Genomic DNA, 13,356 nt, shown 5'->3' with positions numbered 1-13,356 from the left:
CACGGCAGAAGAGTGCTCACTGAGGGGCAGAAGAGGCAGATGAAATCATCCTTGGCCAAGCCCAGACAGGATAACGTAAGAATGAAAAATTATGAGCCAAACTTAATCACTCATGTACAAAGATTTGCAAATCCTAAGCAAACCTATTGATAAACTAAATCCAGCAAAATGTACAAAAGGTAATAGAGGATAGAAGTTTCAGGTTCATTTCATGACTAAAAGAGTAATTTAACATTACTGTGTTAACAAAGAAGAAAATAATTTTAATCATTTCAATAGATACTGGAATCCAGTACGCTTTTATGATACACTCATAGAAAAATGAAAATTGAAAGGAGATACCTTAATCTGATGAAGGATATATATATACAAAAGTTCCACAAGAAACATTATTCTTGCTGGCAAAACATTAAAAGCATTCCCTCTAAGATCATGAATGAGACAAGGATGTCCTCTATCACCAGTTGTTTTTAATATTGTGTTATATGTAATATCCTGGTTCTAAACAGTAAGAGAAGAAAAGAAAAAGAGAAATAAAATATATATGTGTTGACAAGAAACAAACTAAATTCTTAGTTGGTAATTAGTTTCTTTCAGTCTATTAAAGATAGACTTGCATTGGCTTTCATTGTTGCTGTTGAGAAGTCAGTCCTCATTTAAACTGTTGCTCACTTGAAGGTAATCTGGATCATTCTTTTTTTGGATCTTTAAAGATTTCTCTTTGACTTTGATGTTCTTCAGTTTAACTGATACTTTTTTCTGCTGCCTAAAAATCCAACTAGCTTTTGTAACTCTCATATTCACTTTCATAGTTTGTATATGTCATAAGTGGTATGATAACTTACATGAAAAACAGAAAAATATATAAAATGAAATTAAAAGAAGCAATACAAGAACCATAATATGGCCTTTTAATAATAAGGAATAGGCCGGGCGCGGTGGCTCAAGCCTGTAATCCCAGCACTTTGGGAGGCCGAGGCGGGTGGATCACGAGGTCAAGAGATCGAGACCATCCTAGTCAACATAGTGAAACCCCGTCTCTACTAAAAATACAAAAAATTAGCTGGGCATGGTGGCGTGTGCCTGTAATCCCAGCTACTCAGGAGGCTGAGGCAGGAGAATTGCCTGAACCCAGGAGGCGGAGGTTGCGGTGAGCTGAGATCACGCCATTGCACTCCAGCCTGGGTAGCAAGAGGGAAACTCCGCCTCAATAATAATAATAATAAGAAGAAGAAGAAGAAGAAGAAGAAGGAATAAATTTACAACAAGCATATGAAGTTATATAAGAAAAAAATAAATAATTTTCCCAAGTTACATAACCTCTAGAAAGTGGTAAAGCTATAATTCAAACCTAGTCAGGAGTCCAAGCAACTAACCACTACACTATCTTGCCTTGATTCACAGAAGGAAAAACACCAGTGTCTCATGTCAGTTGAAAAAAAATGTTACAAAACAAATTAAAACAAGGTATCATTTCATACCTATTAGACTGACAAAAATCTGACCATACCAAGTAGTGGTAAAGCTCTGAATTAACAAAAATTCTTACACATGGCTGGTGGAATATAAGTCATTGCATCCATGTGGAAAACAGTTTTTCAATATCTAGTAAAGTAGAAACAAGATAGTAATTCTGTCTCTACACACCATGAAGACATGCCTGTTGAGTGCAAAAGGTAATGTGCAAGAATACTCATCGTGACAATGCTGTTAATAGAAAACAGCAACAACAACAACAACAAACCCTAAATATCTATTAATCAGAAAATAATGATCTGGCCATACAATGGAGCAAAAGTTCTTGGGTTTTTAGTAGCTGTATTATGGTTTAATTTAAATATCATAAATCTCAACTATTTCAATTATAGAATTCAGTAATTTTTAATAAATTTATAAAGTTGTGCAATATTACCACAATCCAATTTTAGAGCATTTCCATTACCAAAAAAAATCAAATTTATTATTTAATAAATGTACAAAGTTGTAGAATATTACCACATGAGATAATAAATATTAGATCCCTTATGTTATTTTTCAGTTAAACCCATCTTCCCCACCCCCATTGCCAAGAAATCACTAATTCACTTTCTGTATCTGTGGATTTGCCTTTTCTAGACATTTCCTATAAATGGAATAATAAAATTTGTGGTCTTTTGTATCTGGCTTCTTTCATTAGCATAATAGTTTTGAAGTTCATCTGTACTGAGGCATGTATCAATAGATAGTTCATTTTTATTGCTAAAGTTGTATTTCCAAGTATAGATAGACTAACGTTTTGGGTATTACAAATAATATTGCCGTGAACATTCACATACAAGTTTTTGTATAAGCATACATTTTTATTTATCTTGGGCAGATACTTAGGATTTTTAGTGGAATTGCATAGGGGCAATTCCTTCTAACCTTGCTTGTGTGAAGAACTTCTTTGGCAGTCAGATGAAGTCTATAAAGCTCTTCTCAGGATAATGTTTAAAAGTTATGGATGCCTTTGTATAAAATATGTAGGATTACAAAGAAACAAATTACTCCGAAGCATGGTTATTATCACCATACTTAAAAAGTTATGAGAATATGATGTTTTATTAATTCATTAAATAATAAGATATAGTAGCAAGATTAGAAACTAACAATCTCAAAGTAATAATGAGTTTAGTCTGTATTTTGAGATCTCTGTATCAACCATAGTGTAACATGGAAATACCTATAATTTTGATTGGTGACAAAGTCACATATTACTTTAATTGGTTGCTTATTTTATAATTGAAGAAAATGCTAAATTTTAGTCAAAATCCTATTTCATAGATTTTCCTTACCCCCCACCAGGTTCTCAAACTGTTAAAACTTGAAATGTTATAAAAATGAATGAATGAAATTAATTTCAACATGAATGAATTTCGCAAACATATTGTTTAACTTAGAAAGCAAGTTGAAGAAGAAAATATGCACTCGTTATATCACTTACATAAAAAGCTTAGATACACACCAAATAATACTACCTGTTGTTCAGGCATTCCGACATAAATAGTGAAGTATGAAGAAACGCATGGGAATAATAACCACAAATTCAGGGTTGTAATTACTTCTAGAAGAGAGAGGTATTTGTCCAGGGAGGGATTTAGGAACTTCAACTTTACTTACAATAACACGTTTCTTATACAGACCAATAAGTTCACAAGTATTTGTTACATTATTTTATATTTTTATATTTTATGTCTCCATTATAGTTTCATTTATATTAAATATTGCATAATACATTTTTAAAGAAGGAATCCTTTTAAAAACAGATAAAGAAAAAATATTGTCTTTATTTAATATCAATTATAATATTGAAACTATTAATGCCCCAAATATGACCTAAATATTATGCTATACTCAAAATTATGAAATTAAAAACTAAAAAGTAAAAATATAATAACTCAATGTGATGTATTATTCCCAGTTGAGTTGAATTATTCCCAAGGAAATTTGTGTAATTTTTGAAGCTACCTTCAATAGATTTTTAGAGATAGTTAATACTAATTCTCTTCATATTTTATTTTTGAGACGGAGTTTTGCTCTTGTTACCCAGGCTGGAGTGCAATGGCGTGATCTCGGCTCACCGCAACCTCCGCCTCCTGGGTTCAGGCAATTCTCCTGCCTCAGCCTCCTGAGTAGCTGGGATTACAGGCACACGCCACCATGTCCGGCTAATTTTTTTTTTTTTTTTTTTTTAGTAGAGACGGGGTTTCACCATGTTGACCAGGATGGTCTCGATCTCTTGACCTCGTCATCCACCCGCCTCGGCCTCCCAAAGTGCTGGGATTACAGGCATGAGCCACCGCGCCCGGCCTATATTTTCTTTTACTTTTCTATTATTTGAACTCTTTGAACTTTTCTTAGATATCTTTTCCAGTTAATTTTTAACTTCATTGCAATATTATTTATAGATTAGAGTTGAAAGAACTATTTGGTTGTAACCAATAAAGACCTTAACTCAATTAATTTTAAAAAATGTATTTATTGATTAAGATAATTGAAAAGTCCAGAGGAATTTTCAGCCATTTAGCATAACTCAGATGCTGCTGCTAGGACTCCCTCCATCTCTTAGCTCTACTCTTTCCTGCAGAGACGTCACTCTCAGGCAGGCCCTGTCAACATGGGAGCCCTTGTCGAATCCACGTATATTTTATTATTAAAGAATTGGCCGAGAGTCATATGCTTTCCTTGAACCAGACAGTAGAATGGAAATGCAGATGGGCCCAGTCTGGAGCATGGCTCCTAAAGCCTAGAGTGAGTAAATGTAGAGTCAGGCCCACCAAAACCACATGGACTGTGAGGGAGGAAGAGGTGGGTCACCGAAGAAGAGAAGGTGAACCTTGAGCAGAACAAACAACCAACTTCCACTGCATCAGCTGAAGACTCAAAAGTCCTTCTGTTGCCTAGCAGTAGAGGTTCCTTCCTGTGCCATATTGTTCTCCAGTAGCGGCAGGACATCTGACAGTATGTGTGAATGCATTCTCATGTTTAATAACGAGTGCTGATCAAGGCTCTTTTCAGAAGCAGTATTCATGGTAAGTTGACTTTAACTTCAAGCCAAGTCTGAGACGTTGTAAAATAGAGGGCAGGACTCCCACGTTTTATAAAACTTGATAGTATTAATGGTGTTTCCTATTTGGGTCCCCAGCTTGCTACTTCCATGATAAAGTCCTACATGAATAATATGTAATTCCTAAAGCTTTCCAGTAAAGTTAAATAAAGAAGAAGGATTTGTTTAATATTATTGGATTCAATGCTGAGTACTGACATAATGGGAAAATTATTCACAAACATTTCAGTCTTGAGAAAATACTGCTCGTATTTTCAATGTTTTGGCACACCTGAGCTTACAAAAACTACAATTTGTACTTTCTGAACATATGACCTTGTTCAAGACTTTTCTCCACACTAAAAATTATCTGGAAATTCAATACCTAGTAGCAGTGCTCTGAAAGTCAGTTTGCTATAACAGATAAGGATACCATTATAGATATCTACCCATTTTCTTTTCGTAGTATTCAAGGAAATCTTCTGAGAAAATGGTCTGCTTACAGACATTCTTGCCATTGAAATAGCCAGAATTTTGCTGATGAGGGGTTAGACTCATGGAGATGAATAAATATTGTTTTGCTACATACTATTAACCTACCATATACCAAGTACCATCCTAGGGAATATAAGGGTAAAGAGAGATGATCTATGGTCTCAAAGAGTTTATAATTTAATGGAGGCAAGACACAGACGGATCATTATAATACAGTGTGATACTTTGGTAAAATAAATAATATGCATTATGGTATTTAGAATTGAGATTAAGCAAGAAAAATATTGGGATGGGTTGGAAGAGGTGTGTTGAAAAAGCCTACACTGGGGAATATCTTACATGATATTTGGGCTAAGTTGTAAGAACAGGTAGGAATTATCTAGGTACAAGGGAGTGGTGCAGGAATGCAAAGGACAACCCAAGCAGGGTAAACAGAGAAATAAGCAAGCACAATGTGTTGAGCTACCTAGAAATAGGCTTAAGTGAAGTATGTATGCAGCTGAAAAGGTAGGAACTTCCTGGTAGGCCTGGAGAAAGATAGCTACTAAAAAGCATCTGTCACCCACCAAGATTTTATTCAGGTAATTGTAATTGATTTTGTCTTAATAGCATTTTACTAGGTTAATATTCTTGGAGATGGTTATGGGAGAGATTAGTCATCCACATCTTAGTGTCAAGTAGTTTAAACAATTTGCTACCCTAAAATTTGGTCTAGATTGGGGTCAGCACACTTTTTTATATAAAAGACCAGATTATAAATATTTTTTCTTTTGCAAGCTAACTTAGTTTATTATGCACTGTTATTATATAATACCTGAGACTGAATAATTTATAAAGAACAGAAATTTATTACTCACAGTTCTGGAGGCTGGGAATCCAAGAACAAGGTACCAGTATCTGGCGTCTGGTGAGGGTCTGGTTGCTTCTTCCAAGATGGCGCATTGAAGGCTGCATCCTCTGGAGGGGGGAACTCTGCTCTTCATATGGCAGAAGAGAAGAAAAGAGCAAATCTTCTCTTGCAAGCCCTTTTTATAGTGACATTATTCTAATCTAAACATTTCCCATTAGACTCTATCTCCCAACTTTGTTACATTGGGGATTGGACTTTCAACCCACAAAGAGGAGTCAAACACATTTAAACTGTAGCACAGCCAAACAGTTTTCATTGCAACTACTCAACTCAACAGTTATAACATGAAAACAGCCAGAAGCAACATATAAACAAATGGGTGTAGCTGTGTTCCAATTTAATGTGAATTAAGAAAACAGGAGACTTCTCCAAGGTCTCTACTAAATAGGAGAGCTGTGAATTAAGCCAAAGGATTTGGATTCCTAAAATAGTGCCCCTAGCCATGCTGACTCCATTGACAAACTCCTAACTTTGAATATCTGTCTGGGCAGCCTTACTCTTCCATTTTTTCCCTTAGGAGCCATATAAGAAAGCATCGGCAACAGAAGCCAAAATAGACAAATGGGATCTAATTAAACTCTAGAGCAGGCATCCCCAAACTTTTTACACAGGGGGCCAGTTCACTGTCCCTCAGACCGTTGGAGGGCCGCCACATACTGTGCTCCTCTCACTGACCACCAATGAAAGAGGTGCCCCTTCCTGAAGCGCTGCGGGGCGCCGGATAAATGGCCTCTGGGGGCCGCATGTGCCCCGCGGGCCGTAGTTTGGGGACGCCTGCTCTAGAGCTTCTGTACAACAAAAGAAACAATTATTCGAGTGAACTGGCAACCAACAGGATGGGAAAAAAATTTTTGCAATCTACTCATCTGGCAAAGAGCTAATATCCAGACTCTACAAAGAACTACAACAGATTTACAAGAAAAAAAAAACAAACAAACAAACTCATCGAAAAGTGGGTGAAGGATATGAACAGACTTTATAAAAGAAGACATATATGAAGCAAACAAACATATGAAAAAATGCTCATATCACTGGTCAGTAGAGAAATGCAAATCAAAACCACATTGAGGTCCCATCTCACGCCAGTTAGAATGGCAATCATTAAAAAAAACTGGAGACAACAGATGCTGGAGAGGATGTGGAGAAATAGGAACACTTTTATACTGTTGGTGGGAGTGTAAATTAGTTCAACCATTGTGGAAGACAGCGTGGTGATTCCTCAAGGATCTAGAAATAGAAATTCCATTTGACCCAGCAATCCCATTACTGGGTACACACGTAAAGGACTATAAATATTCTATTGTAAAGACACAGGCACACATATGTTCATTGCGGCAGTGTTTATAATAGCAAAGACCTGGAAGCAACTCAAATGCCCATCAATGATAGACTGGACAAAGAAATGTGGCACATAAACACCATGGAATACTATGCAGCCATAAAAAATGATGAGTTCTTGTCCTTTGTAGGGACAGGGATGAATCTGGAAACCATCATTCTCAGCAAACTGACACAAGAACAGAAAATTAAATACCGAATGTTCTCATTCATAGGCAGATGTTGAACAATGAGAACACGTGGACACAGAGAGGGGAGCATCACACACTGGGGTCTGCTGTGGAGGGCAAGGGAGGAACAGTGGGACAGAGGGTGGGGAGGGATAACGTGGGGAGAAATGTCAGGTATAGGTGATGGGGGATGGAGGCAGCAAACCACCTTGCCATGAATGTACCTATGCAACAATCTTGCATGATTTGCACATGTACTGCAGAATCTGAAGTACAATTAAAAAAAAAAAAAAAAGAAGCTCTTCTTCCCTTTGAAAAATGATGCTGAAGAGTGAAGGGAATCCCTGCTTTAATCATAAAGGCAGGAGACAGAAGTTCTAAACTGCTAAGTGGCTTTTCTTGTTCCTGGGGTAAGCCTCCCTTTCAACTTTACATTGTCAAGCATCGGACTTTCCTCCTCATCTGCCTGGCCTGTGCATGGCACACAGGTGTGTGGGAAAGAAGTTTTGCCTATGTGCAAGTTCCAGGAAACATTCTAAATCTTAATTTATTTTTCTCTCCTTACAATGGCCTCCAAATATGGTAAATCATAGGGTTGACGTGTAGACATAAAGGCCTATTTAACACATTACACAGCTGAAATGTAGCAGTATCCCACTGCTAAGAGTTCTGTCATGTTTAGTAAATGTTCAGGTCCTGGACCATGAAACTCACTTTGAGAGGCATAAAAATATTCAAGAACTAGAAATCCCAGGACTATTATTTTGGGGTTGAGAGAGGAGAAAATAAAACTGGCTACCTTTAACAATTTATTTCTCTCATCCCTTTTCCATATTTGAATTTTAGAAAGTCTATAAAACTCAGAGGGAATTTGTTCATTCCACACCCTTTATGAATCCCTTTTTTGTATACATCCCATGTCAGAACCACATAATAATGCAAGAATTACTTGCCAATTGCATGAACTTTGGTCTCAAATGGGTCATGAGTCAGTTTCAAACAAAGCACTAAATGTGAAATGATAAGCAACTTCCATGCCTATGATATTACGAGATTTTATTTTTCACATAGTGGACACAATGGCATAGTTTTGTCTTTATTTTTCAGTTAATGATGGTAATGTGGATATTGCTCAATGCTAGGAACATGTCTAACAATTCCGCTAAAGACATAAACTTTTCAGCATTACACAGTTCAATGTAATGTCTTTTCTTCCCAATCATTTAATGAAAATTTCCTTGTTTATGAATAGTAAAAGATTTCATAAGAAAAAAGCCATTGATTAAATATGCCTTATGATTGAACAATCTAACACATAAAAAATTATAAAACTGGTCATTGTTAAAACATGGTTGCACACATTTGTGCAGATGCTACAGGCACTAACGCAAAAAGTAATAGTAATTTTTAAAGCCTCAATTTAGTCAAATTCTCTACCATTTATATAATTCACACAAGAAGTGCTAAATATCATGTTTTGCATTTAAATGATAGAGGAGGTGTTTATAACAAGTGCTATAGCTTTAGTATTAAGACATGTAAATGAATTTGAACCCATGACTAAAAAGTGTTCAAATCCATCGTTTTGTAAATAATCGAGTGGTACAAACAATACAGCTGTAGTATCAGGTTTTTGGATCATAACCAAGTGTCTCTAACAAAATTCCCAGTCCTTTGCATGCACTGCTAACCCTCAGTGGTTCTGATTATTCTAAAGGGCTTATGAGGTTTTTTTTTATGATAACCCACAAGCCTAGAATCAAATAGTATAGTTCTGATCCAATGTATAAGTCTAATAACTGTAGGCTATATGCTCACTTTAAAAAAATGATCATTATAATTATTTTAAAAATATTTTATGAATTATATAAATGACAGAAATGATGGTTCAAATAAATTGAAGCCCTTCAAATTATCACCATTACTATTATTTTATGCTAGCACTCACAACATAAGCAGCAAATATGAACAAACACAGTTTAATACTCACAAGCTTTGTAAGTTTTAAAGTATTAGATTTCTCAGGCATAAAGTAGATTGTTAATGGCTTTTTTCAAAAAACATTAAATTATTTTAAATGAAACTCACAAAAGTATTGATGACATTGTTCTTCCTTTCAGGCAAAACTGCTAGTTTAGTTCATAGAACTACTGCCTGCTAGGTCAGTTCACAACTTTTAAGTTTTACTTGTAAATGTTTATTCTGAATAGACTTTTTGAAACATTGATGATCACAAAAGTCTCCTCCTTTCATTTTACAACAATTTATAACTTATTTCAAGGTACAAAAAAAAAATGTAAACCACTAACTGTTCGCCTTTTTAGTAAAAGTAGAATTCAGGTTAAAGGTATTCATAATTGTATCCTCTGTTTGGTACAATTAAGTTTACACCTCTGGGGGCCATAGGCTGAGAAAGCTGGCAAAGTGCCTACATTTTACATTCCTATAGTGCAGGCGTCCCCAAACTTTTTACACAGGGGGCCAGTTCACTGTCCCTCAGACCGCTGGAGGGCCGCCACATACTGTGCTCCTCTCACTGACCACCAATGAAAGAGGTGCCCCTTCCTGAAGTGCGGTGGGGGGCCGGATAAATGGCCTCAGGGGGCCGTAGTTTGGGGACGCCTGCTATAGTGTATGAGTCTTACATATTGCACTGAAATACTCTCAGAATTAGTCATGCAATTAAGATTGCCCATCAAATATGATGTATATATAATAAAAGGGTTATTTTCTAACTCTCCTTTCATGAAAATACAATCTAGCTCCTGCAGTGAGTGAGTCACGGTTCTTCCAAGAGCCATTTAAAGTGCCTGAGTGAGAATTTTCTCCAAGAATAGGGCAATTAGAAGGCTCCCCATGAGTTGAGGTGAGAATGCTTCCCAGTTGGAAGGCCCAGGGCCAGGGCCAGGGCATCCCAAAGTGGGCACAACACACCCCTCTGTCTAAGGGATCCATGCTCTCTGACCTGGGCGGCCCGGCTGATCCTTACCCAGGGGTGACAGAGGATGTGAGTGATGTAAGGTCAGGGGCTTTGCTGACTGACTCCAAAACTCCAAACTTTGGAAGTCAATAATCAACACTATCTGGGAACTCAGCTATGGTCTTCTGCCACAGTCCATCTCCCTGATTCTGTTAATCATTGAGCTCTCTTTTTCCAAATTTAAGAATGAGTCACGGCTTTAACTCTAGAGCAGCCTGATAAAGGTTCAGTATCAATGGACTGCCCTGTGATTTCCAGGTCACAGGAAAAGAAAAAAAGAGAGGAAAATGAAAACTGCCAACTTAAGAGAGGCCTGTGAAGAGTTTCTGTTTGAAAAATAATGCTGACCTCCAAATGACCTTCAGTACAATAGTGCTTTTGCTAAAGGATAAACTGAGCCTCGGCTAAGGTCTAACATCTCAAAAGTAAGACTGGGTTTCTTTCAACTGCCACATTTTGACATTTGCTGCTATTTGATACAAATGGCTCATTTTGATTGGGACAGCTAAGAGAAAATCACATAGAAATCCTCCAAGATTTTGAAGGCCCTGGCGTAGTGATTGCGTCATCCAGCGCTTACTATTGATATGACAGGGCATGATTTGTTGACTTGGAGATACTGATTTTGTTTCAGTCATTTTAAACATCCAATTGCTAGTAATTTTTGGATAGATTGAAACCATAATAAGTTTTTTTCTTTGTCAAATTAGATATAAACAGGGAAATCTGAACTTAGGGAAGAAATCACATTACAAAGATTTCGTAATAATAATTTTCCTTATTATCTCAGCAGATGACATTTTCAGAGCTCAATTGAGAGTGGAATATGTTAAAGTAAGTCAAGTGTGTGATTTTTGTGGTCAGATATCTTGTTTGATTTAATTATTAATTTAAAAAAATACACAGAGTTGAAGTTCAGGGCCTGAGAAAGCCCTGAGGTCACATTTTACCATGAACCAGGCAAACCATATATGCTGCCCCATATCCCAGTGAGGAATAATCCATTGCTGTGGAAATATATTTGATAACTCACTTATGATAATTATGAATGATAAACTATTAAGGAGGGGTCGAGGAAACAAACACAGTATGTGACACAAAAGTAAATGACTTATCAGATCAAGAGTGTGATTCTAGTACAGTTTCAGGCCACAAATTTTACATTTTCATAACGTTTTATAACTAAGAAAACATTTTCATATACAGGCACTTGTTTTATTTAAACTTCACGTGGTTGGTATTACCATGTCATTCTATAGATGCAGATGGTGAATGATATGCTTTCGATCTGTGTCCTTGCTCAAATTTCATGTCAAATTATAATCCCCAATCTTGGAAGTAGGGCATGATGGGGAGGTAATTGGATCATGAAGGTGGTTTCTCATGAATAATTTAGCACCATCCCCTTGGTGCTGTTTTGATAGTGAGTGAGTTCTCATGAGGTCTGGTTATACAAAAGTGTACAGCAACTCCCCACCAGTCTTGTTCCTTCCATGCAAGACACCTGCTTCCACTTTGCCTCTGCCATGAGTAAAAGCTTCCTGAGGCCTCCCCAAAAGCCACTATGCTTCCTATGCCATCTGCAGAACCTTGGGCCAATGAAACCTCTTTTCTTTATAAACTACCCAGTCTCAGATGTTTCTTTATAGCAATGTGAGAACAGACTAATACAGTGACACTCAGTGAGTTTAATAGCATGCAATAGATATTCATTCATTCAAATAGTTTTTGGCTATTGAAGAGCACTCAGGAGAAATTCATTCATTCAAATAATTATTCGTCAAGTGCCCACAATGTGCCAGGGATACACAGTAACTACCCAGAACCTGAACTCAGTGTGGATAACTAAATCTATTATCAAAAACATTGATTCCATATCGTTCTGAACACTAAGAAGCTGACAGCAGCTTCCAATCTATTAGGTTTGTCAAATTAGTTGACATCTCTGTGCCTCCCAGCACTGTGCCAAGCTACTTTTGACAATCTAATGGCTAGAAAGCAAAGACTTTATCAACCCCTGAAATACTAATTATAGGCAAACTGTGAGATGGTGCTGAGAGGCAGCTATCCTGCAACCCACCACAGGGGCTTTCTCTGTACTTGCTCTCTTCTATGACTGTATTTCACCTTTTCCGCTTCAACTCATTTCTATTTGAAAAGCAATCTAAAGCAAAAGCAGATTCTTTTGAAAAAAAAAACAAAAACAAAAAAACAAAAAAACAAAACAAAAACACAAAAACCTGATTAAGAAAAGGAAGAAAAAAAATACACATGTTTAAAATGAGATATTTAACCACAGATGTAGGAGAGATTACATTTTTATTGAAAAATCTGTGGTAATAAAATTGAAAATCTAGAGGAAAGGGGTAAATTTCCAAAATATAAATTACCAAAATTAGCCTAAGAAAAGAATTAAAACCTAAACAAACCAATAATCTTAGAAGATAACTAAAGCCACGCTTTTAAGAAAAGATACATGCCCAGGTGGTGTTACAGATATATCTAGTCTTTAAAACTGATAATTCATGTTATTTAATGTACACTGGCTCAAAGAAAATACATTAATCTCCATTTTATACAATTAGAAATACCTGATTAACTTGGCCTGGCGAAGTGGCTCATGCCTGTAATCCCAGCATTTTAGGAGACAGAGGCAGGCAGATCACCTGAGGTCGGGAGTTTGAGATCATCCTGGCTAACATGATGAAACCCCATCTCTACTAAATATACAAAATTAGCTGGACACGATGGCTAACACCTGTAATCCCAGCTACTCGAGAGGTTGAGGCAGGAGAATCGCTTGAACCCCAGGAGGCGCAGGCTGCAGTGAGCCAGGATCGTGCCACTGCACTCCAGCCTAGGTGAGTAAGACTTCATCTCAAAAAAGAAGAAAGAAAGA

This window comes from Saimiri boliviensis, chromosome 10 (assembly GCF_048565385.1).
Source record: "Saimiri boliviensis isolate mSaiBol1 chromosome 10, mSaiBol1.pri, whole genome shotgun sequence".
Lineage (NCBI taxonomy): Eukaryota > Metazoa > Chordata > Mammalia > Primates > Cebidae > Saimiri > Saimiri boliviensis.
The sequence above is the reverse complement of the archived record's forward strand: the minus strand, read 5'-3'. Positions refer to the sequence as shown.